Here is a 25,724-nt window from a genome sequence, read left to right as displayed (position 1 = left end):
TAATGGTGATGTATGCCAAGTAATGCCGAGGCCGAAAGGTTTTGTATCCTTGAAAACTGAAGATGACACACATGCTCAAGTTCAGTAGTCACTAATTCTGGGTAACCTCAAATAAACTTTTTTAATGTGGAGATATATATATCACCATCCTGACCTGCGATGATAATGTTTTTGTCTTCTCACATGTTCCAACATTTTTGAATATTTCAAACCATTAGATATTAATAAACAGCATGGGATGTGTATGGTTATTTCCATGTAACCAATCAGTAGCCCCAACCCTTCGATATCTCAGCTGGTAGAGCGGAGGACTGTAGTGGGATTGACACAGAGATCCTTAGGTCGCTGGTTCAATTCCGGCTCTAAGGAGTTGCTTTTGTTTAACTATTTGCTGAGATGTTAATTTCTGATATATTAATGACCCACAAATACAGATGGTTCACCTTGTTTTTTCTTTTGCACTTAACATAGGAAATCCTTTTCTGTGCCGGGGCATGTTAATCACGTTGTCCACTGCTGAGCTTCTATTAGTGTAATTACGGTTTATCTCATTACATGTGAGCACAGGACAGGGTTGGCTGACACAGGTCCTGTGGCAGGAGATGGCTTCCATAGCTCCAGTGGTCTGTCTGCTGGGGGAGAGGAGTCCGGCTGTGGTCACCAGGCAGGTAAAGGGTTACCAGGTCACATGTGCCTCACACCTGGTGTCTGGGAGCATTGCAGATAGGTGAGAGATCTGTGATCCCCTGTCACCATGTGACCATCAGACCACACTACAATGGTGCCAGCAGCCGTGCGTCTAATCCAGGGCCAGCTCAGGGGCTTTTTGTGCCCCGGGCGGCAACAGGGGTGTGGCTTCATACAGGGGGCATGGTCAGTTACACCCCCTGTTCAGTAGTAGCGCTGCTGAAATGATGTGCGGGGCGCGATGACGTCATCGTGCACCGCACAGCAAAGGTCCTCTCCACGAAGGGAAACTAGACGCGTAGCGTCTAGTTTCCCTTCGTGGAGAGGACTTTTGCTTAGAGATGAGCGCCTGAAATTTTTCGGGTTTTGTGTTTTGGTTTTGGGTTCGGTTCCGCGGCCGTGTTTTGGGTTCGAACGCGTTTTGGCAAAACCTCACCGAATTATTTTTGTCGGATTCGGGTGTGTTTTGGATTCGGGTGTTTTTTTCCAAAAACACTAAAAAACAGCTTAAATCATAGAATTTGGGGGTCATTTTGATCCCAAAGTATTATTAACCTCAAAAACCATAATTTACACTCATTTTCAGTCTATTCTGAATACCTCACACCTCACAATATTATTTTTAGTCCTAAAATTTGCACCGAGGTCGCTGTGTGAGTAAGATAAGCGACCCTAGTGGCCGACACAAACACCGGGCCCATCTAGGAGTGGCACTGCAGTGTCACGCAGGATGTCCCTTCCAAAAAACCCTCCCCAAACAGCACATGACGCAAAGAAAAAAAGAGGCGCAATGAGGTAGCTGTGTGAGTAAGATTAGCGACCCTAGTGGCCGACACAAACACTGGGCCCATCTAGGAGTGGCACTGCAGTGTCACGCAGGATGGCCCTTCCAAAAAACCCTCCCCAAACAGCACATGACGCAAAGAAAAAAAGAGGCGCAATGAGGTAGCTGACTGTGTGAGTAAGATTAGCGACCCTAGTGGCCGACACAAACACCGGGCCCATCTAGGAGTGGCACTGCAGTGTCACGCAGGATGGCCCTTCCAAAAAACCCTCCCCAAACAGCACATGACGCAAAGAAAAAAAGAGGCGCAATGAGGTAGCTGACTGTGTGAGTAAGATTAGCGACCCTAGTGGCCGACACAAACACCGGGCCCATCTAGGAGTGGCACTGCAGTGTCACGCAGGATGTCCCTTCCAAAAAACCCTCCCCAAACAGCACATGACGCAAAGAAAAAAAGAGGCGCAATGAGGTAGCTGTGTGAGTAAGATTAGCGACCCTAGTGGCCGACACAAACACCGGGCACATCTAGGAGTGGCACTGCAGTGTCACGCAGGATGTCCCTTCCAAAAAACCCTCCCCAAACAGCACATGACGCAAAGAAAAAAAGAGGCGCAATGAGGTAGCTGTGTGAGTAAGATTAGCGACCCTAGTGGCCGACACAAACACCGGGCCCATCTAGGAGTGGCACTGCAGTGTCACGCAGGATGTCCCTTCCAAAAAACCCTCCCCAATCAGCACATGATGCAAAGAAAAAGAAAAGAAAAAAGAGGTGCAAGATGGAATTATCCTTGGGCCCTCCCACCCACCCTTATGTTGTATAAACAAAACAGGACATGCACACTTTAACCAACCCATCTTTTCAGTGACAGGGTCTGCCACACGACTGTGACTGATATGACGGGTTGGTTTGGACCCCCCCCAAAAAAGAAGCAATTAATCTCTCCTTGCACAAACTGGCTCTACAGAGGCAAGATGTCCACCTCATCTTCACCCTCCGATATATCACCGTGTACATCCCCCTCCTCACAGATTATCAATTCGTCCCCACTGGAATCCACCATCTCAGCTCCCTGTGTACTTTGTGGAGGCAATTGCTGCTGGTCAATGTCTCCGCGGAGGAATTGATTATAATTCATTTTAATGAACATCATCTTCTCCACATTTTCTGGATGTAACCTCGTACGCCGATTGCTGACAAGGTGAGCGGCGGCACTAAACACTCTTTCGGAGTACACACTTGTGGGAGGGCAACTTAGGTAGAATAAAGCCAGTTTGTGCAAGGGCCTCCAAATTGCCTCTTTTTCCTGCCAGTATAAGTACGGACTGTGTGACGTGCCTACTTGGATGCGGTCACTCATATAATCCTCCACCATTCTATCAATGTTGAGAGAATCATATGCAGTGACAGTAGACGACATGTCCGTAATCGCTGTCAGGTCCTTCAGTCCGGACCAGATGTCAGCATCAGCAGTCGCTCCAGACTGCCCTGCATCACCGCCAGCGGGTGGGCTCGGAATTCTGAGCCTTTTCCTCGCACCCCCAGTTGCGGGAGAATGTGAAGGAGGAGATGTTGACAGGTCGCGTTCCGCTTGACTTGACAATTTTGTCACCAGCAGGTCTTTCAACCCCAGCAGACCTGTGTCTGCCGGAAAGAGAGATCCAAGGTAGGCTTTAAATCTAGGATCGAGCACGGTGGCCAAAATGTAGTGCTCTGATTTCAACAGATTGACCACCCGTGAATCCTTGTTAAGCGAATTAAGGGCTGCATCCACAAGTCCCACATGCCTAGCGGAATCGCTCCCTTTTAGCTCCTTCTTCAATGCCTCCAGCTTCTTCTGCAAAAGCCTGATGAGGGGAATGACCTGACTCAGGCTGGCAGTGTCTGAACTGACTTCACGTGTGGCAAGTTCAAAGGGCATCAGAACCTTGCACAACGTTGAAATCATTCTCCACTGCACTTGAGACAGGTGCATTCCATCTCCTATATCGTGCTCAATTGTATAGGCTTGAATGGCCTTTTGCTGCTCCTCCAACCTCTGAAGCATATAGAGGGTTGAATTCCACCTCGTTACCACTTCTTGCTTCAGATGATGGCAGGGCAGGTTCAGTAGTTTTTGGTGGTGCTCCAGTCTTCTGTACGTGGTGCCTGTACGCCGAAAGTGTCCCGCAATTTTTCTGGCCACCGACAGCATCTCTTGCACGCCCCTGTCGTTTTTAAAAAAATTCTGCACCACCAAATTCAAGGTATGTGCAAAACATGGGACGTGCTGGAATTTGCCCATATTTAATGCATGTCAGATTGTGTTTTGACTGTGTGCCCGGAGGGGGCGCTAGTGGGTCAGTGGAGGTGGATGGGAGAAAACGAGGAGGCTGGATAACGTTTCTGCGCATGAGCGCAATGATATTTATTCAACAGATGGTTAACAGAACGGCAGCAGAAATAATAATAATAATAAATGCAAATGTCAATCACACAGCGTAATAGCTGAAAGTCTTATGGCAACGGAATGAATGATGACTGAGAAATGATAACCGGTAAGATGATAAACAGATGAAATGATAACTTGTGAAGATGATTCTGGTATGGAAACCAGTGCAGGTTAAAACATGGAACTTGGCAGTGATGATATTAAATGGCAAACCTGGTAGCAGAGGCAGGAGTCTGACTAAGTCCACAGTGCAGGTGGTGAAGCACTGACAGCAAGCAAGCTGTATCACAGGTGGAGGAATGGAACACACCTGGAGTCAGTCTCTACTGCAAGGCTGAAGCACACAAGATGATGATGGGTGTGAAGCCTGTTGATGAAATGCAGGTATTGCTGGGACTTGAAGTTCCACGGAGCTGTGTAATAACCAGGAGTACAAGTCTTAGGTAGAGAGCCAGGAACACGGAGGAAACAGGAACAGATCCTTTCACATGGGTCGCAGGAGTGACACAAAGTCCAGGATGCCTGCAGACTGATCCTGCAGTCTCTTATATACCCCTTGGTTCACAGACATTGGTGGAGTGAGGGAAAGTAGGTGCGGCCAAGCACCGGATTGGCCGCTGTATGCTGACTGTTGGAAACTGTCATGGCGGCGCCCATGCCGCGGCCTAGCGGGAACGCGGCGTGCTACACACCCGCTGTCACAGGAGCGCTCCCAGGCCCATGATGGCGTCCGATGGCAGGGACGTGGACGACAGATGACCGCAGGGACCCAGGACGGAGTCCGCAGCGGCGGACAGATGTCAGCTTGGTGAGTCGATTCCTGACAGTACCCCCCCCTTTAAGGGTGGGCACCGAACACCCACGTGGCTTGGAAGGATGAGTGTTATGGAAGACACGGACCAACCTTGGAGCATGGACATCCATCGAATTTACCCAACTTCTCTCCTCTGGGCCATAACCGGACCAATCGACCAGGTACTGGAGACGTCCATACCGGCAACGGGAGTCCAGAATTTTGCCAATCTCGAATTCCACGCCCCGCTGAGTTCGAATTTTGGGGCCAACTGGAAGAGCACTCTGAAAACGGTTCAGGACTAAAGGTCTGAGGAGAGAAACATGAAAAGCATTAGGTATTCGAAGAGAAGGTGGTAACTTCAGTTTGTAGGCCACAGGGTTAATGACTTTTTCGACAGGAAAGGGACCAATGAAACGTGGTGCAAATTTCATAGACGGGACCCTAAGACGGAGGTTACGGGTCGACAGCCAAACCTTGTCCCCAGGTTTCAGGCTAGGAACCGCGCGTCTTTTGCGGTCAGCAAAGTATTTATACCGGCTGGAGGCCTTCTTGAGAGAAATGTGAATCTTCTTCCAGATTGAAGAAAACTGAGTCAATGCAGTAGTGGCAGCAGGAACGTCCATATGAGGGAGTTCTTGGAAGTCTGGAACACGAGGATGCTGCCCATATACCGCAAAGAATGGTGTTGTCCCAGTGGCAGTGTGGTAGCGGAAGTTGTGGGCAAACTCGGCCCATGGGAGCAGATCGAACCAGTCATCCTGAGAAGATGAAACATACAATCTTAAAAACGTCTCTAGTTCTTGATTTACCCTCTCTGTCTGCCCATTCGTCTGAGGATGGTAAGATGACGAAAACTTCAGCTTGACTTGCATGGCAGAACAGAGAGCCCTCCAAAACCTTGCTACAAACTGTACACCTCGGTCGGATATTATTTCTGAGGGTAGACCGTGTAAGCGGAAAATCTCCCGTAGGAAGATTTGGGCAAGTTTTGGGGCAGAAGGGAGACCCTGGAGAGGAACAAAATGGGCCATCTTGGTAAATCTGTCCACTACGACCCAGATGGTATTGTATCCTTGGGAAGGAGGAAGGTCGGTGATAAAATCCATGGACAGGTGTGACCAGGGACGACTAGGAACAGATAATGGTTGTAACTGACCTGCTGGAGACTGACGAGGAGTCTTGTGCTGCACACACTTAGGACAGGATGCCACGAAATCCTTGATGTCAGCCTTCATCTTTGGCCACCAGTATGTCTCAGAGAGAAACTTGAAGGTCTTCAGGACACCAGGATGACCGGTGAACTTGGATTGATGGGCCCAAGATAGCAACTTAGGGCGGAGTTCTGGGGAAACAAAAGTCTTACCAGGAGGAGGAGCTGGGGAGACTTGAGATGCAGCGAATACCACTGGACTCAGGATGGAATGTGGAACTGAGTCAGGCGTTTCCTCTTCGGATTCCATAGATCGGGATAAAGCGTCAGCTTTAACATTCTGCGAACCTGGGCGGAAATGAAGCTTAAAGTTAAAACGTGAGAAAAACATAGCCCACCTGGACTGGCGAGGATTAAGGCACTGGGCTGCCTTTAAATATAGCAGGTTTTTATGATCCGTATAGATGTTGAACGGATGTTTGGCCCCTTCTAGGAGATACCTCCATTCCTCGAGGGCCAGCTTGATCGCCAGTAGTTCTTGATCTCCAACGGAGTAGTTAGCTTCTGCAGGAAGGAATTTACGAGAATAAAATCCACAGGGGTGGATTTTCCCATCGGTTCCCTTCTGGGAGAGAACAGCTCCAACTCCAACTGTGGAGGCATCCACCTCTAACTCGAACGGTCTGTTTACATCTGGCTGAGACAGAACTGGAGCAGACATAAAGGCCAGCTTGATCTTCTGGAAAGCTGCTAAAGCTTCTTCTGACCAGTTGGAATGATTTGCCCCTTTCCGAGTCAGGTTGGTAATAGGAGCGATGAGAGTGGAGAATCCCCGAATAAATTTCCTATAGTAGTTGGCAAATCCCAGGAACCGCTGAATAGACTTGAGAGAATTTGGGATGGACCAATTGGCAATGGCTTCCAACTTTGTCGGGTCCATCTGGAGATCCGATCCGGAAATTATATAACCCAGGAAGGGTATAGAGGGAACTTCAAAGGTGCATTTGGATAGTTTACCGTAGAGCCGGTTCTCACGAAGACGTCGGAGGACTTCACGGACTTGTAGACGATGAGATGGAAGGTCTTGGGAGAAGATGAGGATATCATCCAGATAAACAACGAGGTACTTATACAGAACGTCACGGAAGATTTCGTTCACAAAGTGTTGGAACACTGCTGGAGCATTACTCAACCCGAATGGCATTACCAGGTACTCGTAATGGCCATCTCGAGTGTTAAAGGCTGTCTTCCATTCGTCACCACTCCGGATTCTGATGAGATTGTAGGCACCGCGGAGATCTAACTTGGTGAAGATGCGGGCTCCTTTAACTCTGTCGAATAATTCGGTAATGAGTGGTAATGGATAACTATTTTTAATGGTAATGTCATTGAGACCTCGGTAGTCAATGCATGGACGCAGTCCTCCATCCTTCTTTTTGACAAAGAAGAAGCCTGCACCAGCGGGTGATGATGAAGGACGGATGAATCCCTTCTGTAGGTTCTCCCTGATATAATCGCTCATCGCCTCAGTTTCAGGAACAGACAACGGGTAGGTGCGCCCCCTAGGTGGCTTCTTGTCAGGAAGGAGATCGATGGGACAATCCCATTCCCTATGGGGCGGCAGGACATCTGCGGCCTTCTCACTAAAGACATCAGAGAAATCTTGATAAGCCGCAGGTAGACTTGACTGTGTCTTTACTTCAGCAGACTTTATGGGACAAATTTGGGCTAAACAGGACTGATGGCAATGTGAACCCCATGAGGTAAGCTGTAACGTTGACCAGTCAAACTGTGGATTATGTAGCTGGAGCCAGGGCATGCCCAAGACGATCTCCTGGGTGGCTTGAGGAATGACTAAGAACTTAATCAGTTCAGAGTGTAGGAATCCAACTCCCAAGACCACTGGTACAGTTTGATGAGAAATATTCCCCTTGGAGATTCGACTACCATCCACGGCGGTAATATAAACTGGACAGGAAAGTTCACAAATAGGCAAGCAAAATTTATTTACCGCAGCTTGGGTGATGAAGTTTCCTGCAGCTCCACAGTCCACTAATGCTGATGCGGACTGGAGCCCAACTGAAGTCTCTAATGTCACAGGAAGGATAAGGTCTTGATTAGAAGGAGCTTGTCTAGAAGATCCCAACTTGACTCCTCCTTTACAAGTCAGGATCTGGCGTTTCCCGAACGCACTGTGCAGGAGTTAATCTGGTGGCCTGCAGCCGCACAATACAGACAAAGTCTCTCACGAATTCTTCTTGCCCGCTCTTCAGGAGTTAGGCGGGACCTATTTACTTGCATAGGCTCGTCAGAAGAGGGAGACTGGAACTGTACGGAGGGTATCATCCTTGATCTGCGTGGCTCACTCCGAGCGCGTTCATTATTGCGTTCGCGGATGCGAGAGTCCAACTTGATGCACAAGGAAATTAATTCAGACAATTGTACAGGAAGGTCGCGGGTCGCCAGTTCGTCTTTGATCCGGTCAGAAAGTCCATGCCAGAAAGCTGCTACCAGGGCCTGATTGTTCCACTGAATCTCTGCGGCCAACGTCTGGAACTGAATGACATATTGTCCCATACTACGGGTACCTTGACGAAGTTGGATCAGGTCAGCAGAAGCTGATGTTGCACGACCAGGCTCGTCAAAGATCCGTCTGAAGGTTGACACGAATTCTGTGTAGTTGTTAATCAGAGGGTCAGCACGTTCCCACAGAGGAGACACCCAGTTCAGAGCAGATCCAGAAAGTAAGGAGATGATGTAGGCAACCTTGGATCTTGGCGTGGGGAAATTATGTGACAACAACTCAAACTGGATTTCACATTGGTTGAGAAACCCGCGACATAACTTTGGACTGCCATCATACTTGCTTGGCACGGGCAGGTGCAGACGTGACACTGGAGCTGATGAAGCCGGCGTAGAGGAACTCATAGTACTGGCAGGTGCTGGAGTAACAGGAACTGCAGAAGTGTGTACACTAGGCAGGGATTGCTGTAGTGTATCTATCCGGGAGGACATCCCTTGCAGGAACTGGAACATCTGCTGCTGCGCAGCCTCTTGACCATCCAGACGGGAGACCAGATTTTGCAAGGCCTCTGACCCCACACTCCGTCCACCATCCGAGTCCATCGATCCTGGACTTACTGTCAGATTGTGTTTTGACTGTGTCCCCGGAGGGGGCGCTAGTGGGTCAGTGGAGGTGGATGGGAGAAAACGAGGAGGCTGGATAACGTTTCTGCGCATGAGCGCAATGATATTTATTCAACAGATGGTTAACAGAACGGCAGCATAAATAATAATAATAATAAATGCAAATGTCAATCACACAGCGTAATAGCTGAAAGTCTTATGGCAACGGAATGAATGATGACTGAGAAATGATAACCGGTAAGATGATAAACAGATGAAATGATAACTTGTGAAGATGATTCTGGTATGGAAACCAGTGCAGGTTAAAACATGGAACTTGGCAGTGATGATATTAAATGGCAAACCTGGTAGCAGAGGCAGGAGTCTGACTAAGTCCACAGTGCAGGTGGTGAAGCACTGACAGCAAGCAAGCTGTATCACAGGTGGAGGAATGGAACACACCTGGAGTCAGTCTTTACTGCAAGGCTGAAGCACACAAGATGATGATGGGTGTGAAGCCTGTTGATGAAATGCAGGTATTGCTGGGACTTGAAGTTCCACGGAGCTGTGTAATAACCAGGAGTACAAGTCTTAGGTAGAGAGCCAGGAACACGGAGGAAACAGGAACAGATCCTTTCACATGGGTCGCAGGAGTGACACAAAGTCCAGGATGCCTGCAGACTGATCCTGCAGTCTCTTATATACCCCTTGGTTCACAGACATTGGTGGAGTGAGGGAAAGTAGGTGCGGCCAAGCACCGGATTGGCCGCTGTATGCTGACTGTTGGAAACTGTCATGGCGGCGCCCATGCCGCGGCCTAGCGGGAACGCGGCGTGCTACACACCCGCTGTCACAGGAGCGCTCCCAGGCCCATGATGGCGTCCGATGGCAGGGACGTGGACGACAGATGACCGCAGGGACCCAGGACGGAGTCCGCAGCGGCGGACAGATGTCAGCTTGGTGAGTCGATTCCTGACAATGCACACACAATATTGCTGGCGTTGTCCGATGCCACAAATCCACAGGAGAGTCCAATTGGGGTAAGCCATTCCGCGATGATCTTCCTCAGTTGCCGTAAGAGGTTTTCAGCTGTGTGCGTATTCTGGAAAGCGGTGATACAAAGCGTAGCCTGCCTAGGAAAGAGTTGGCGTTTGCGAGATGCTGCTACTGGTGCCGCCGCTGCTGTTCTTGCGGCGGGAGTCCATACATCTACCCAGTGGGCTGTCACAGTCATATAGTCCTGACCCTGCCCTGCTCCACTTGTCCACATGTCCGTGGTTAAGTGGACATTGGGTACAACTGCATTTTTTAGGACACTGGTGAGTCTTTTTCTGACGTCCGTGTACATTCTCGGTATCGCCTGCCTAGAGAAGTGGAACCTAGATGGTATTTGGTAACGGGGGCACACTGCCTCAATAAATTGTCTAGTTCCCTGTGAACTAACGGCGGATACCGGACGCACGTCTAACACCAACATAGTTGTCAAGGACTCAGTTATCCGCTTTGCAGTAGGATGACTGCTGTGATATTTCATCTTCCTCGCAAAGGACTGTTGAACAGTCAATTGCTTACTGGAAGTAGTACAAGTGGGCTTACGACTTCCCCTCTGGGATGACCATCGACTCCCAGCGGCAACAACAGCAGCGCCAGCAGCAGTAGGCGTTACACGCAAGGATGCATCGGAGGAATCCCAGGCAGGAGAGGACTCGTCAGACTTGCCAGTGACATGGCCTGCAGGACTATTGGCATTCCTGGGGAAGGAGGAAATTGACACTGAGGGAGTTGGTGGGGTGGTTTGCGTGAGCTTGGTTACAAGAGGAAGGGATTTACTGGTCAGTGGACTGCTTCCGCTGTCACCCAAAGTTTTTGAACTTGTCACTGACTTATTATGAATGTGCTGCAGGTGACGTATAAGGGAGGATGTTCCGAGGTGGTTAACGTCCTTACCCCTACTTATTACAGCTTGACAAAGGGAACACACGGCTTGACACCTGTTGTCCGCATTTCTGGTGAAATACCTCCACACCGAAGAGCTGATTTTTTTGGTATTTTCACCTGGCATGTCAACGGCCATATTCCTCCCACGGACAACAGGTGTCTCCCCGGGTGCCTGACTTAAACAAACCACCTCACCATCAGAATCCTCCTGGTCAATTTCCTCCCCAGCGCCAGCAACACCCATATCCTCCTCATCCTGGTGTACTTCAACACTGACATCTTCAATCTGACTATCAGGAACTGGACTGCGGGTGCTCCTTCCAGCACTTGCAGGGGGCGTGCAAATGGTGGAAGGCGCATGCTCTTCACGTCCAGTGTTGGGAAGGTCAGGCATCGCAACCGACACAATTGGACTCTCCTTGTGGATTTGGGATTTCAAAGAACGCACAGTTCTTTGCGGTGCTTTTGCCAGCTTGAGTCTTTTCAGTTTTCTAGCGAGAGGCTGAGTGCTTCCATCCTCATGTGAAGCTGAACCACTAGCCATGAACATAGGCCAGGGCCTCAGCCGTTCCTTGCCACTCCGTGTGGTAAATGGCATATTGGCAAGTTTACGCTTCTCCTCCGACAATTTTATTTTAGGTTTTGGAGTCCTTTTTTTACTGATATTTGGTGTTTTGGTTTTGACATGCTCTGTACTATGCCATTGGGTATCGGCCTTGGCAGACGAAGTTGCTGGCATTTCATCGTCTCGGCCATGACTAGTGGCAGCAGCTTCAGCACGAGGTGGAAGTGGATCTTGATCTTTCCCTAATTTTGGAACCTCAACATTTTTGTTCTCCATATTTTAATAGGCACAACTAAAAGGCACCTCAGGTAAACAATGGAGATGGATGGATTGGATACTAGTATACAATTATGGACGGGCTGCCGAGTGCCGACACAGAGGTAGCCACAGCCGTGAACTACCGCACTGTACTGTGTCTGCTGCTAATATATAGACTGGTTGATAAAGAGATAGTATACTCGTAACTAGTATGTATGTATAAAGAAAGAAAAAAAAACCACGGTTAGGTCACTGGTATATACAATTATGGACGGGCTGCCGAGTGCCGACACAGAGGTAGCCACAGCCATGAACTACCGCACTGTACTGTGTCTGCTGCTAATATATAGACTGGTTGATAAAGAGATAGTATACTCGTAACTAGTATGTATGTATAAAGAAAGAAAAAAAAACCACGGTTAGGTCACTGGTATATACAATTATGGACGGGCTGCCGAGTGCCGACACAGAGGTAGCCACAGCCGTGAACTACCGCACTGTACTGTGTCTGCTGCTAATATATAGACTGGTTGATAAAGAGATAGTATACTCGTAACTAGTATGTATGTATAAAGAAAGAAAAAAAAACCACGGTTAGGTCACTGGTATATACAATTATGGACGGGCTGCCGAGTGCCGACACAGAGGTAGCCACAGCCGTGAACTACCGCACTGTACTGTGTCTGCTGCTAATATATAGACTGGTTGATAAAGAGATAGTATACTCGTAACTAGTATGTATGTATAAAGAAAGAAAAAAAAACCACGGTTAGGTCACTGGTATATACAATTATGGACGGGCTGCGGAGTGCCGACACAGAGGTAGCCACAGCCGTGAACTACCGCACTGTACTGTGTCTGCTGCTAATATATAGACTGGTTGATAAAGAGATAGTATACTCGTAACTAGTATGTATGTATAAAGAAAGAAAAAAAAACCACGGTTAGGTGGTATATACAATTATGGACGGGCTGCCGAGTGCCGACACAGAGGTAGCCACAGCCGTGAACTACCGCACTGTACTGTGTCTGCTGCTAATATATAGACTGGTTGATAAAGAGATAGTATACTCGTAACTAGTATGTATGTATAAAGAAAGAAAAAAAAACCACGGTTAGGTCACTGGTATATACAATTATGGACGGGCTGCCGAGTGCCGACACAGAGGTAGCCACAGCCGTGAACTACCGCACTGTACTGTGTCTGCTGCTAATATATAGACTGGTTGATAAAGAGATAGTATACTCGTAACTAGTATGTATGTATAAAGAAAGAAAAAAAAAACACGGTTAGGTCACTGGTATATACAATTATGGACGGGCTGCCGAGTGCCGACACAGAGGTAGCCACAGCCGTGAACTACCGCACTGTACTGTGTCTGCTGCTAATATAGACTGGTTGATAAAGAGATAGTATACTACTAATATTATATACTGGTGGTCAGGTCACTGGTCACTAGTCACACTGGCAGTGGCACTCCTGCAGCAAAAGTGTGCACTGTTTAATTTTAATATAATATTATGTACTCCTGGCTCCTGCTATAACCTATAACTGGCACTGCAGTAGTGCTCCCCAGTCTCCCCCACAATTATAAGCTGTGTGAGCTGAGCAGTCAGACAGATATATAATATATATAGATGATGCAGCACACTGGCCTGAGCCTGAGCAGTGCACACAGATATGGTATGTATGTGACTGAGTCACTGTGTGCTGTGTATCGCTTTTTTCAGGCAGAGAACGGATTATAAATAAAAGTGGTGGTCACTGGTCACTATCAGCAAAACTCTGCACTGTACACTACTGAGTACTCCTAATGCTCCCCAAAATTAGTAAATCAAGTGTCTAAACGGAGAGGACGCCAGCCACGTCCTCTCCCTATCAATCTCAATGCACGTGTGAAAATGGCGGCGACGCGCGGCTCCTTATATAGAATCCGAGTCTCGCGATAGAATCCGAGCCTCGCGAGAATCCGACAGCGTCATGATGACGTTCGGGCGCGCTCGGGTTAACCGAGCAAGGCGGGAAGATCCGAGTCGCTCGGACCCGTGAAAAAAAACATGAAGTTCTGGCGGGTTCGGATTCAGAGAAACCGAACCCGCTCATCTCTACTTTTGCTGTGTGGTGCGCGATGACATCATCGCGCACCACACAGTAAAGGTCCTCTCCACGAAGGGAAACTAGACGCGTAGCGTCTAGTTTCCCTTCACAGCGGGCAGCGGGACAGAGTGGGCAGCGGGGGGCACAGCAGCAGCGGATCTTGCCATGGTGCGGCACCCTCCGGATGGCGGCGCCCCGGGCAAAAGTCCTGCTTGCCCGTGGCAAGATCCGCTACTGGTCTAATCATTGGAGCTAAGTGCCGTATTGCTCTGTTATAATGGAGATGAGTTACATGGCAGTAATTGCTGCAGTCCCCCCTCAGAGCCGGCCATAGGCATAGGCAAACTAGGCAATTGCCTAGGGCATTTGATATGCCTTGGGGCATCAGCAGCTTCTGCTGATTAAAATGATATGCGGCATGCCTATATTCTGTGTGTAGCATTTCATATGCAGATACAGCCACAGTCTCACACAGTATATAGGCATGCTGCATATCATTTTAATCAGCAGAAGCTGCTTGTGCATCCTAGCCACATAGCAATGCAAATAAGATGCATTTTTTATAAAAAAAGGTGCCCAACGTTAGCATTGAGGCAAGATTTATGAGGACACATCTGTATCTAAGCAGAGGCAGAGGTCACAGTGTTAGTGGCAGTGCGAGTGCTGTGTGCGGGTGGGTTGGTTGTGCAGTAGTGTTCAGAATATGTGTAAGGAGCATTATGTGTGTCATGTAAAAATGCATTAATAATGTGCAACATATGTGTAAAGGGGCACTATGTATGTCATTATGTGTATAAGGGCATTAATAATGTGCGGCATATGTGTAAGGGACATTATGTGTAAAAGGGTATTAATAAAGGTTGTCATAATGTGTAAGGGACATTATGTGTAAAAGGGTATTAATAAAGGTTGTCATAATGTGTAAGGCGCATTATGTTTATAAGGACATTAATAATGTGTCTCATGTGTAAGGGGCATTACTCTGTGGCATTATGTTGCATATAGAAAGGGCACTACTGTGTCGTCTAATGTGAATAAAGAGCAATAAGGTGTGGTGTAATGTGAATAAGGAGCAATTCAGTGTCATGTAATGTGAATGTGTGATGTAATGTGAATTCAGTGTGATGTAATGTGAATAAGGAGCTCTACTGTGAGGAGTAACGTTTATAAGGTAAATTGATACTACTGTGGGATGTAATATGAATTATGGACACTATCGCATGATCAAATGTGAATAAAGTTGCAGTACTGTGTGGCGTAATTGGAATTGGGGTTACTATTTTGTGGCCCTGCCCCTTCCCAGCAAGAAGATGCCCCTTTTTGGGCTGTGCGTCAAATGTGCGAACGGTTCCTATTTAAAATATAGGTGGTACAAGGACTGCTATGGGTGAGGGGTGATGGTGCTGGGAAAGAGGTGCAAGGTCAGAGGCAGAACCAGCGGTGGTGTTAGGGGGCACCGGCTAAAATCTTGCCTAGGGCATCATATTGGTTAGGGACGGCTCTGTCCCCCCTCCCCCTGCCCTCTGGCTAATTACACAAAACAGACTGCTTCTTTAGTGCTGTGCCTGAGATTCAGGTGATTGTGGTTATCGCACACCAGGGTTATATAAGGTAGAATTACAGCAGCAATAAGTGGTAGCGCACATTTGGATGCCCCCTGCCTGATGAACCATGCCCTCATGTCTTAAAAAAATGAATAAAACAAAATGATCTGCATTGGCCGGGAATAGAACCCAGGTCAACTGCTTGGAAGGCAGCTATGCTCACCACTATACCACCAATGCTGTGTGTCTGTGTTGCTTGTATTCTGAGCACTTATAACTATAGATATGAATGGGAGCCAATCAGAAAACAGATGCAGCTGGAGGGAGTCACGGCAGCTCTCAAACCCCTACCCGACGCCGGATGTGCAGCTGGCGGGAACACGGGCCGCGGCTGGAACACATAGAAAGATGAGAGAGAGACGGACCAGCAGCGTGCTTTCCTGCATGAGCTGAGAAGTAGGTAATAGCACCCTCCCCCAGCTGGCGTTACCACCGCCTCACAGCCAGTGCCTTCCACTAGCCTGCGGGGCTTGCCAGGTGCTAAAAAGGGGGGTGTCCTACCTGCCCTGTGGCAACAGCCCCCACCGGGAGTTTTCCGCCATTACTCTGTATTACATTCTGTTACTGCTGTTTGTGGTTATCTCACACCAGGGTTATGTGAGCTTTGTATAATTACTCTTATTCTATTTAAAGTAAAAATTATATGGAAAACAAGTACCTGCGTTGGCCAGGAATCGAACCCGGGTCAACTGCTTGGAAGGCAGCTATGCTCACCACTATACCACCAACACTGTGTGTCAGTGCTGCTTATATTCTGAGTATTTATTCCTATAGATATGAATGGGAGCCAATAATGGTGTGTGTGAGAGACGCAGATCTTGGTGAGGGTGAGCTGGGAGATACTGGCCCTTTCTGGGCGCTCTGCAGTGTGGTGGCCGGCCTGCATTGCGCGCTATTCGCTGGGTAAATCGCTTGGTGAGCTGCTCTCTCACTGAAAACGGATGCCGCGGAAGGGAGTCTCGGCAGCTCTCAAGCCCCCACCCGACGCCAGATGTGCCGCTGGCGGAAACACGTTCTGCGGCTGGAACACATAGAAAGATGAGCGAGATGAGCCGGCAGCGTGATTTCCTGCACGCATCGAGAAGGAGGTAATAGCTCCATCTCCCCGACTGCTGCTTTTATCCCCCCCCCCCCCGGCGTTATCCCCCCTGCCTCCAGCCAGTGCTTTCCACTAGCTGGCAGGGCTTGCCAGGTGCTAAAAAGGAGGGTGCCCCACTTGCCCTGTGGCAACCGCACCCCCCACCCCGCCCGGGAAGTTTGCGCTGTTGGCCCATGGGCCGCCAACTGCCCCTCCTTATTTGGTTGCAGCGCCAGAGCTGGCACCTTCACCCCTGTTAGAGAGGAGGCATTCCAGTGCTGTATTCTGCTCCTTACATTGAAGCCAGGCAGCTACCTTTACCAAGATGGCCACCTCAGCCTTTACTGTGCATGCATGACCTTGAGACCCTGCACATTCTTAGTCTGCGTGTGATACTGATGTACTGGCCGGACATGCAGCTCATATGTCATGTATCAGGGTCTTATCATTACTTATACCTCTATTCCACCCGGGTCTGACTCTAGATTTGGAACAAGTTTCCAAACTGGTCAGACCGGGACTGGCCCCTTCCACCATGGCTCAGACCCAGATTATTCCCGGGACGGAGCCGTTTACACTGCACACAGAGTGTCAGCTGCAGTGAGACCCCAGCTCTGCCCTCTGACATCACTCGCCCCGCCCCGGATAGTGTCATGCAAGAGGCAGCCAGCAGTGTTGCCATCTTCTCCATGCTGTAAACGGGAGCTGGTTTGGATGACCCGTCTTACACTGCCCCTTATTTTACCAGGTGCTTCCCAGGACCAACCATGCAAGATAGACGGGTTGGATTACCGGGTCACTGGACCCAGATTACCCATTTTCTACTGAGCCGCAGCCCTGGTTATCACGGCAATAACCCAGGAATTAGTGGAAGTCTCATCACTGCTCTGTTCTGACTCCGCGCTGTACAGTATCCTCTGTGCACCTGTGATTCCCAGACTGCAGTTACTAATTGCACAAGTGTTACTAGTTACTGGTTAATACACTCCTATGTCTACTGCAGTGATCGGGTTATTCTGACCTGCTATTATCCCTGAACCTCCTGCTGTAGACTATAGTCTCTGACATGTTTATTAAACACCCAGCATGCTTGCTGTGGCCATCTTGAACTTTGTCTTATGATTTATTCAGCAAGTGGATATCTCAGGCGATAGCAGGTAAAAATACATATCTGCCATCTGCTGCGCCTCCTGCTAGACAACCCTATCCTGGGCCCTCCCTGCAGTCCTTTCATGTAGTCAGATTCAGAGGCAAAGGCAGAAGTGCCTCCAATGCTGCTAGAGGAACTCACGGTAAGTCCCGTAAACCAGCGGCTGCTGGAACTTCGGACCAGGCCTCCGGATCCTCTTCCACGAAGCCCTCCGCATGATGGTTGGCCCCAGCAGCAAGGCGACTTTCAGGTAGATGATTGCCTTCAACACTTCTCCCACATAAAGCAACAGCAGACCTTGGGATCTTTGGGTGAGGGTTCTCATATCCCAAGGATACCGGCTGGAATTTCAGGAACTACCTCCTCTTAGATTCTTTAAGTCAGGCTTACCAGCTTCACCTGTTGCAAGAGTTACCTTGCAAGAGGCCATTCTAAAACTACTTTCAACGGGAGTTATTGTCCCAGTACCTCCTCTGTTACACACGAAGGGATTTTGCTCAAGTCTCTTTGTAGTCCTGAAGCCGGACAGCTCTGTTCGGCCGATCCCGAACCTCAAATCCCTGTACCCTTATCTTCGGGTGTTCAAATTCAAGATGGAATCACTAAGAGCGCTGATATCAGGTCTGGAGGAGGGGGAGTTTCTAGTATCCATGGATATCAAGGATGCATACCTGCATATCCCACTCTGGCCCACTCCTCAAGTGTTCCTCCGGTTCGCTGTACTGGACCAACATTTCTAGTTTCTGGTCTTACCCTTTGGTCTCTCGCCGGATCCAAGGGTATTCACTAAAGTCATTGCAGAGATGATGCTGCAATTACGTATGATGGGTGTCAACATAGTCCTGTACTTGGATGAAGGCGGTGTCCAGGGAACAGCTGCTGCACATCATCGACTTGACCACTCGTCTGCTTACGGATCACGGATGGATCCTAAATATCCAGAAATCACACCTGGAATCATCTCAGATAATTCAGTTCCTGGGGATGATCCTGGATACGGTGTCTTAGAAGAAGGTATACCTTCCAATGGACAAAGCCTGGACTATTCAGTCTATGGTCCGCTTGGTGCTAAAACCACGCAAGATCTCATTTAATCTTTGCGTTCGCATGCTGGGCAAGATGGTAGCCTCCTACGAGGCAATTCAGTATGGCAGGTTCCATGCACGGCTGTTCCAACTGGATCTGTTGGATAAGTAGTCAGGATCTCACCTGCACATGCACCGCAGTATAACTCTGTCACCGAAAGCAAGGATCACCCTGTCGTGGTGGCTACAAGTCTCCCATCTAGTGGATGGTCGGAGTTTCAATACCCAGTCTTGGACTCTGCTAACAACGGATGCCAGCTTCCGGGGTTGGGGTGCAGAGGCCAGTTCCAGGGGAAGTGGTCATCAGGAATCTGCACTTCCCATCAACATCCTGGAACTCAGGGAAATTTACAACGCTCTCCTGCAGGCCTCATACCTCCTTCAGAATCAGGCCATCCAGGTGCAGTCGGACAATGCCACAGCAGTGGCGTACATCAACAGACAAGGAGGAACAAGAAGCAGGGCCGCAATGCTAAAGGTGTCAAGGATACTCCTCTGGGTGGAAGCCAACGCCTTGGCCATCTCAGCCATATTCATTCCTGGTGTGGACAACTGGGAAGCGGACTTCTTAAGCAGGCACGACCTCCATCCGGGGAAATGGGGCCTTCACCCTCAAGTATTTCAACAACTGATTCACCGGTGGGGCTGTCCACAAATAGACCTGATGGCGTCTCGTCTCAACTCAATGCTGAGTCGTTACTGTTCCAGAACGAGGGACTCACAGGCGATCGCGGTGGACGCTCTGATGACACAGTGGACTTACCAGTTCATGTACCTGTTTCCTCCAATTCCTCTCATTCCAAGAGTTCTAAAAAGACTCAAAAAGGAAAGAGTTCAGGCAATTCTAATTGCCCCAGATTGACCTTGACGGGCCTGGTATGCAGATCTCCTGACCTTGTCTCTTGAGGAACCCTGGCCTCTGCCGCCACTCGAGGACCTTCTTCAACAAGGACCGTTTGTCTATTCAGACTTACAGTGGCTATGTTTGATGGCTTAATTTTTTGGTATGGATGAGTATATAGATTGGTGCTATTAACCATAAATGTTTGTTAATAACCTCAAGGATCAAAAGATAAGTACATTTTTGGTACCATAATTTTATTTAGTTTAAAAAATATAAAGTGCATGTGCAAACACTTATTTAATTTATAAAAGAACAAAACTTCAATAAATATCACCATAAAGTGTCAGTGCAGGATTTTGATGTTTCAAGTATCTCACCAGAATTGAGGGGTGCGGTGGGCTAAACTTATTCTCAAAGCAAAAGAGGTCCTGGGCTAAGGAGCACGGCACCACCGCAGATAGCATATACAATCCCCAAGGCAAGTCTCTCCTGTCTCCGATACACTTCTGGAAGACACTGCAAGTTTGTGTGACGCGTTTCGGTCCCATAGGACCTTTTTCAAGAACGGATACCGGGCTGTGTGACTCCACAGGTTTTTATACTCCTAATCCGGATGTATGCTGATGTTCCTCTTCCTGTGGTTTGTCCTTTTTTTACTTATAATAAATGTGTCCACTGTAGATTTTTTTTTATTGTATTTTTTATTGCATTCATTTAAATGTTTTTATTGTATCTAACAATTTTTTCCTTTTCTATATCTTTTTTATGTACTAACTACTATGATAGTATCTGGTGAGATACTTGAAACATCAAAATCCTGCACTGACACTTTATGGTGATATTTATTGAAGTTTTGTTGTTTTATATATGAAATAAGTGTTTGCACATGCACTTTATATGTTTAAAACTAAATAAAATGATCGTACCAAAAATGTACTTATCTTTTGATCCTTGAGGTTATTAACAAACATTTATGGTTAATAGCGCCAATCTATATACTCATCCATATCAAAAATTTGTTGTTGAAGGACATTGGTGTTTTTTCCTTTATAGAGTACAGGAGGCTGCTTTTAATTTTTTAACCAGTTTAATCCAAAGTACAACCATTAAATGTAACGTTTGATGGCTTGGAAGTTGAGAGGGAGATTTTAACTAAAAAGGGTCTCCCATCCAAGGTTATTTCAACTATGGTCCAGGCCCGTAAGGTGGTCACATCCAAACATACCACCGTATTTGTAAGAAATATGTTTCTTGGTGCGAGGGTAGAAAATATTCCCCTGTGGAATTTTGACTGGGACATTTTCTACTTTTCCTGCAAGCAGGAGTTGATAAGGGCCTGCGATTAGGCTCCATCAAAGTTCAGATTTCGTCTCTCTCTATCTTCTTCCAGAAACAACTAGCAGTACTACCAGAAGTACAGACTTTCTTAAAGGGTGTTCTTCGCATTCAGCCACCCTTTGTCCCTCCAACGGCTCTGTGGGATATCAATGTGGTCTTGACCTTTCTCCAGTCGTACTGGTTTGAACCCATGCATAGGGTAGACTTGAAATATCTGACGTGGAATACTGTCATGTTGCTGGCCTTAGCCTCTGCAAGACGGGTGTTGGAATTGGGGGCCTTATCCTCTAAGAGCCTGTACTTGATATTTCATGAGGATAGGGCAGAGCTCTGGACTCGCCCACAGTTTTTTCCGAAAGCGGTGTCGGCATTTCACATAAAACAACCTATTGTGGTACCAGTGTTATCCAACACGTCCGTTGCTCCAAAGTCCTGGATGTTGTGTGGGCTTTGAAGATTTACGTAAAAAGGACTGCTCGTCACAGGAAGTCTGACTCACTTTTTGTCCTTTTATGATGTTACCAATTTTGGTCACCCTGCTTCCAGGCAGTCCATTGCTCGTTGGCTCAGATTGACTATTCAACAAGCCTATACTTCATTCAGCAGCTCTGCTGCTGTCAAGTTCTATTCAGGCCCACTCCGCAAGGTCGGTGTGTTCTTCCCGTCTGTCCGGGGTGTCTCGGCCTTACAGGTCTAATTCGAACAAGTTCATAAAGTTCTACAGGTTCAACACCTTGGCCAAAGATGACGTTCAGTTTGGTCAGGCGGTTTGCAGGGGTCTCGGCACTCTCCCACCCTTTCTGGGAGCTTTGGGATGTCCCAATGGTAACTACATTTCCCAGTATCCACTAGGACATTAGAGAAAATAGGAATTTAATACCTACCAGTAATTCCTTTTCTCGTAGTCCGTAGTGGATACTGGGCGCCCGCCTCAGTGCTTCGTATTCCTGCTTACTTGGTTGTAAGTGTTCTTGGTTGGGTCTGCTGTTGCTTTCCCTGTTCCATGTTTGGTTAGCGTTGCTATCCTTCTTATAGTTAGCATTGCTTTCCTCTGTTCTGATTAGCTCTGTTATCTTGTTATCGTTGTGTGTTGGTTCGTTGCCTCACCACTATTTTGTGTTATATCCTTCTCTCAAAGTATGTCCGTCTCCTTGGGCACAGTTTTCCTAGAGTCTACTAGAAGGGGCATAGAGGGAAGGAGCCAGCACACACTAATCCTTCTTAAAGTGCCAGGCTCCAGTGGACCCGATCTATACCCCATGGTAACTACATTTCCCAGTATCCACAACGGACTATGAGAAAATGAATTACCGGTAGGTATTAAATTCCTATTTTTCCTTCTTTCCAAAAAATGTAATCTGAATTTTCATTGAATCTGCACTTGGAAGTCTCAGACACCAGACCAGGCTTCCAGTGCTACATGTCGGTGTGACTCGTCAGAGCCGTCACTAGCTGTGTGCTGAGTGTGCCTTGCACTAGTGCCGTTTCTAGCGGCGGGCGAGCCGTGCAACCGCACGGGGCGCCCGCCGCGGCACTTTGTGACTACTCCTCTCCTCCCTCTCTCTCCCCCCGAGCGCTCCTGCTCGGAGGGCGGGGCTTCGCGAAATGACGCGTTTGCGTCGTGACGTCACGACGCAAATGCGTCATTCCGCGAAGCGCCGCCCCCCGAGCAGGAGCGCTCAGCGGGGGGGAGAGAGAGGGAGGAGAGGACTGGCGCGAGGGACGTGAGTCGGCGGGACCCGAAGAGCGGCAAGTTGTAAGTATTTTCTCTCTCTCTCTCTCTCCCCCTCTCCCTCCCCCCCCCCACTTGACACCTGCCGCACTGTATAAAATGGGGATACCTGTCGCACTGTGTAAAATGGGGATACCTGCCGCACTGTGTAAAATGGGGGCACCTGCCGCACTGTGTAAAATGGGGATACCTGTCGCACTGTGTAAAATGGGGATACCTGCCGCACTGTGTAAAATGGGGGCACCTGCCGCACTGTGTAAAATGGGGATACCTGTCGCACTGTGTAAAATGGGGATACCTGCCGCACTGTGTAAAATGGGGGCACCTGCCGCACTGTGTAAAATGGGGATACCTGCCGCACTGTTTAAAATGGGGATACCTGCCGCACTGTATAAAATGGGGATACCTGCTGCACTTTGTAAAATGGGGGCACCTGCCGCACTGTGTAAAATGGGGATACCTGCCGCACTGTATAAAATGGGGATACCTGCCACACTGTATAAAATGGGGATACCTGCCGCACTGTATAAAATGGGGATACCTGCCGCACTGTGTAAAATGGGGGCACCTGCCGCACTGTGTAAAATGGGGATACCTGCCGCACTGTGTAAAATGGGGATACCTGCCGCACTGTATAAAATGGGGATACCTGCCGCACTGTGTAAAATGGGGGCACCTGCCGCACTGTGTAAAATGGGGATACCTGCCGCACTGTATAAAATGGGGATACCTGCCGCACTGTGTAAAATGGGGATACCTGCCGCACTGTATAAAATGGGGATACCTGCCGCACTGTGTAAAATGGGGGCACCTGCCGCACTGTGTAAAATGGGGGCACCTGCCGCACTGTGTAAAATGGGGGCACCTGCCGCACTGTATAAAATGGGGATACCTGCCGCACTGTGTAAAATGGGGATACCTGCCGCACTGTGTAAAATGGGGATACCTGCCGCACTGTGTAAAATGGGGATACCTGCCGCACTGTGTAAAATGGGGATACCTGCCACACTGTGTAAAATGGGGACACCTGCCTGCCGCACTTTGTAAATGGGGACACCTGCCTGCCGCGCTGTGTAATATGGGGACACTTGCCTGGTGTAATGTGTAAAAAGGGGACTTTTTTATTTTTATTTTTTCCCCCTGTGGTGGGTGCGATATCAGACGAGGCTACGCCCACTGTAATGAGACCACGCCCATTTTAATCAGGCCACACAGCCTTGTCGGGAGCGCGCGCGCCTCATGCTTTTTTTCTGGCTATATGGGGGGGACACGCAATTTTTTTTTATAGCAATGGGAGGGGGGGGCGCATTTTGAAATCTCGCACTGGGAGCCAAATTGTCTAGAAACGGCCCTGCCTTGCACACAGCGCACACGTGGAGGGAGCGCATTGCTGATGATGGACAGTGGTCAGCAGGGAGCCATGATACTGAATGCAGGAGTCAGGACAGCTCCGGAGCTGTTCCCTAGCCTGCCCGTGCAGTCTCGACACTTCCTGGCCAAATGTACCTCTCACCCCCCACACCTTCCCCAAAATCCGGTGCGGGCACTAGGTCATAGCGTTCGGCGGACTCGGTGGTGGGAGCGACGGCGCGTGGTGTTGTACACGCGGCCGCCCGCCTACCCGACCACATGCCCACAAGCACCAGCAGGCCCAGGTCTGAAGTCCGCCTGAGCCCCCCGCCACTAAGGAGTCCTGCCGGCTGCCACCCACGCAGTCCGGGGTCCCGGCAGCAGCACACCACTCGGCCAGCCTCAGCACTGGAGAGAGAGTGCTGGCCCCCCTCCCCCTGGTGAGTGCGGAAGTTTTTTTCTTTCTCTCTCTCTCTCTCTCTCTCATCCTTCCCCTTGTCTCTTTCATGTTCTTCCCCCCCTCTCTTTCTCTCTTTCTCACTCCCACTCTCTCTTTTTGTAAAAAAGGGACTCTGTCTGCCGTTATGTGTAAAAAAGGGAACGCTGTCTGCCGAGACTACGGTGGAGACTACTGTGCACCGTAGTATGAATTGGTATTATTATGTGACCACGCCCCTTCCTCATGAAGCCACGCCCCTATATATTTTTTGTGCACCTACGGCGCGCACTGCCGCTATCTTGCATGATGTGGGGGGGCGTCAATGCCATTTCTTGCACACAGCGCTAAAATGCCTAGTTACGGCACTGGACTCAGTGATGTGGTCTCTTCTTACTGCTGCTGTCCTCTTTGTCCTAACAGTCAGTCTACCCCTCCATCTCATCTAGAAGTCTTGCAGCAGTAGAGTCTGGACAGCGCTTTGCATCACACATCCATGTATCCGGGCTGCAGCCTAGCCATCCAGGAGCGGGTTAGATTTATTCATTTTTCCAAAAGTTACTTGTGAGATAATTTAAGGAAAGAGGCATTGTCGGCTAAAATTTTTGTCTAGAGCGCCATGACGCCTTGTACCAGACCTGGGTCTACAAAGAGTGAAACATTTGATATAATAGTGGTGGTGTATGCCAAGTCATGCCGGGGCCGAAAGGTTTTGTATCCTTGAAAATAGACGATAACACATGGTGACTAATTCTGGGTAATCTAAAAGAAACTTTTTTTATTTATTTTTTATATATCACCATCTTGACCTGCGATGATGATGTTTTTGTCTTCTTACATGTTCCAACATTTTTGACTATTTCAAACCATTAGATATTAAAAAACAGCATGAGATGTGTATGGTTATTTCCATGGAATGCTCCTTATGCCTATGCAACCAGTCAGTAGCCCCATCCCTTCGATAGCTCAGCTGGTAGAGCGGAGGACTGTAGTGGGGCTGACGCAGAGATCCTTAGGTCGCTGGTTCAATTCCGGCTCGAAGGAGTTGCTTTTGTTTGACTATTTTGCTGAGATGTTAATTTCCGAGATATTAATGACCCACAAATATAGATGGTTCACCTTGTTTTTCCTTTTGCACTTAACATAGGAAATCCTTTTCTGTGGCAGGGCATGTTAATCACGTTGTTCATTGCTGAGCTTCTATTAGTGTAATTACGGTTTATCTCATTACATGTGAGCACAGGACAGGGATGGCTGACACAGGTCCTGAGGCAGG

General features: G+C 48.5%; 2 non-coding genes across 2 annotated transcripts; both read left to right on the top strand.

Moving 5' to 3' along the window:
- The first annotated feature begins 280 nt into the window (after positions 1 to 280).
- Positions 281 to 369, top strand: TRNAY-GUA (transfer RNA tyrosine (anticodon GUA)). The gene is given in 2 exon segments: positions 281 to 317; positions 334 to 369. It is a non-coding gene; the product is annotated as a tRNA-Tyr (tRNA).
- Positions 370 to 25,403: 25,034 nt separating this feature from the next.
- Positions 25,404 to 25,492, top strand: TRNAY-GUA (transfer RNA tyrosine (anticodon GUA)). Its single transcript is given in 2 exon segments — positions 25,404 to 25,440; positions 25,457 to 25,492. It is a non-coding gene; the product is annotated as a tRNA-Tyr (tRNA).
- Positions 25,493 to 25,724: the final 232 nt, after the last annotated feature.

Source organism: Pseudophryne corroboree, chromosome 4 (assembly GCF_028390025.1).
Source record: "Pseudophryne corroboree isolate aPseCor3 chromosome 4, aPseCor3.hap2, whole genome shotgun sequence".
Classification (NCBI taxonomy): Eukaryota; Metazoa; Chordata; class Amphibia; order Anura; family Myobatrachidae; genus Pseudophryne; species Pseudophryne corroboree.
Note: the sequence above shows the minus strand (reverse complement) of the source record. Positions and strands in the feature narration are given on the sequence as shown.